Source organism: Echinops telfairi, unplaced genomic scaffold (genome assembly GCF_000313985.2).
Source record: "Echinops telfairi isolate 266 unplaced genomic scaffold, ASM31398v2 ScPeMD7_9;HRSCAF=40, whole genome shotgun sequence".
Lineage (NCBI taxonomy): Eukaryota > Metazoa > Chordata > Mammalia > Afrosoricida > Tenrecidae > Echinops > Echinops telfairi.
Window position 1 is genome coordinate 22,596,626 of NW_022103906.1, and position 2,761 is coordinate 22,599,386.

Here is a 2,761-nt window from a genome sequence, read left to right on the forward strand (position 1 = left end):
GCGGCGTCAGATCAGGCGCAATTCCCACACTGTGTCCCTGGTGTTGTCCCCCGCAGGGCCATGGGCCAGTGAGGGGCATCACGTCTCATAGTGGGGCTGGCCATGTAGACCTCTATTTTTATGGATTAATGTATTTACATATGAACACACCTAGGCTTATGCCTCCATTCATAGCTTTGGTTCCTAGATCATTCCTCTGTTTCCTTTTACCTTCCTTCTGCTCCACCATCATGCTCACCCTTCTTCTGTCTCATAGTACTTCCTCTCAGCCAGACTGCTGTTGCTCCAACAGCCCCAGGATTGCTATATCCTCCTTGTGGTTGATTTTAATTCCCCAGTTGTTCCTGCCTCGCACCCTGCCCCTGTCCCCTTCTCCCCTCAAGTCCCTTCGGGACCATTGGTCCTGTTGTTTTCTCCTGCAGTTTGCTTCCCAGGCCTGTCTTATAGAAGTAGACATACCAACAATAGCATCGACGAAACGAATAGAAAACAAAAGATTGGGAAAAGAAGAAAAGAGAAAAACATACATAATTCCAGGTCTGTCCACTGACCTTTATGACTCTCTACGCCGCCCCCCCCCCAGTCCTGGGGGAATTGGGGGGGGCTGACCCTCCTAGCCTGAAGTCTATTGGGGGGGGGGCTCTTTAAGGAGTTTTCTGACTTAGCTTTGCTCCTGTTGCTGATCTGTTATGTTCCCTTCTTGATTTGCCCACTATGTGGGGTTTAGACTGCACTTCCTCCCTGCCGTGTGTCCCCAGTATTGTCCTCTGTCACGGTATGCTCCAGTAAGGGGACAACATGTCATGAGCTGTTGTCAGCCCTACAGCCCTCTCTGTGCCTCAGCAGCTCCATGCACGGACCTCATCCTCTGGGATTGGTGTGCCCATATGGAGTCTCGGCCGACTGCCCCTTTCTCTTTTTCCTTCTTGGGTTGCTCCTGTGTGGGCGTGATATGCTGGCCCCTCTCCCCAACCTGTAGGTTTAGTGTTGTTCTCTGTTGCATGTAGGTATTTCCACTCAGCCAGAGCCCTCAAATACCAAAGAGGCTTCAAAGCTGGTGACACCTCCGTGTAATGCTCCATACGTCTTCCTGTCACCTCTACTGCTCGTTTGCTAGAAGCCTCGTGATCCTAAAGGGTGGTGCTGTTGGGGAAGCATTGGACTGCTAACTGCAGGATGGGGGGTTCAAACTCAGCAGCGGCTCCACAGGAGAAAGATGGGACTGTCTGCTCCCATAAAGGTGTATATATAGCCTCAGAAACCCTCCACAGGGGAGGGCGGTGGGAGGACTGACTAGCCTTGAGTCCCTCAGTGGTCCAAAATGGTTAACTGCTTGGCTGCTGTCAAAGAGTAAGAATGTATACTCTTAAGGTAAAAATATATGTACAAATATGCTTGACACAATGGATAGATGTGTGGATTGTGATAAGAGCTGCCTGAGCCCCTAATAAAATGAATTTTTAAAGATAAAAATAGATTGATTGAGGAATAAAATACTTTGCAGATTGAGCAGCAACTCGTTAGAGAATACAGACTCGTTCTGAAGTATGGAGGGTGATATGCTTTTATAATAAAAATGGGGAGAGAGTGTGATAGTCACATGATCATCATCATGAGGTAGGACTGTCATCAGCAATTCCATTTTCTATTACCTTCTTCCTGGAACATTGTAAATAAATTGTTCTTCTACAGTCACATCCTGACCCACATCCTGATTTTCCAGCAAGAAGATTGGTGGGGATCAGGGTCTCCTAGGTCTGAAAGGTAGAAAGATTAGGGATAAAGGAGTTGTCTCCACCAAAAGCCCATCGTAAACAAAAATTAGCTGGCCATGCCACACCACCGGGTTGCAAAGCACTCGGGCACACATTAGACATCTATGGGGACCACCCAAAGCTGGGGATGCTCTGAACAAGGTCACCTAGATCCAGGTGAAGGTTGACACACTAGGCCTCATTGACATCATGTCACAGGTGCGCCTGAACTCAGCCACTAAGAATGGCCAATACCCTGAGCCTCACCTCCCCAACTGGGGACAGGAGGGCATCAATAGCACAGATTGAGGGCAGGGGGCTCTCTCTCAAGTCTCTCTCTCCAGGTCGGAGGGTGGGGGCTCTCCCTATGCACACATCCCCTCAGGGTGCGCTCTCTCTTTCTCTCTATTTTTTTTTTTTTTTTGGTTTTCAGACTCCCCTTTGTTTCTGTGGACTCCTCTTAATGGCCATTTTCCATGAGGTTTTTTTATTGCTCCCCTGGAGTGACCATTTTCTGTGACAATCTCTTCCAAGGCCCCCCACCATGCGGCCCTGTACCCATTCCAGAGACACTGTGTACTGTGCACCGAGACTGCACTACCCCAAATCCCTTTCCCTCAGATAAGTTACTTGGATAACAAAAGTACTTCTGCCGCATGAATTCTTTCAGTGTTGAGAAGCAAGACTGAGGCAAACCATCCGAGAAACCTAACAGTTCCACCCAGCCAGAGAATCGATTTAGAAGCATATAAATGGGAAGAAATCAAGGTTAATTTCTCAGGGATGCTGGAGCAGAAGCTTCTAACAAAATGAAGTTTTGATTCATCCTTTATATTGGCCATTGTGTTAGACAGGGTTCTCTAGAGAGATAAAACCAAATTGCTGATAATTTAATATATTTATTTATAAAGATAAGTAGATATATAACAAGGAATGAACGGTTAAATCATATACAGTTAAATATATAATACAAGAAAGAAACAGTTAAATTAAAAAAAGCACTACAA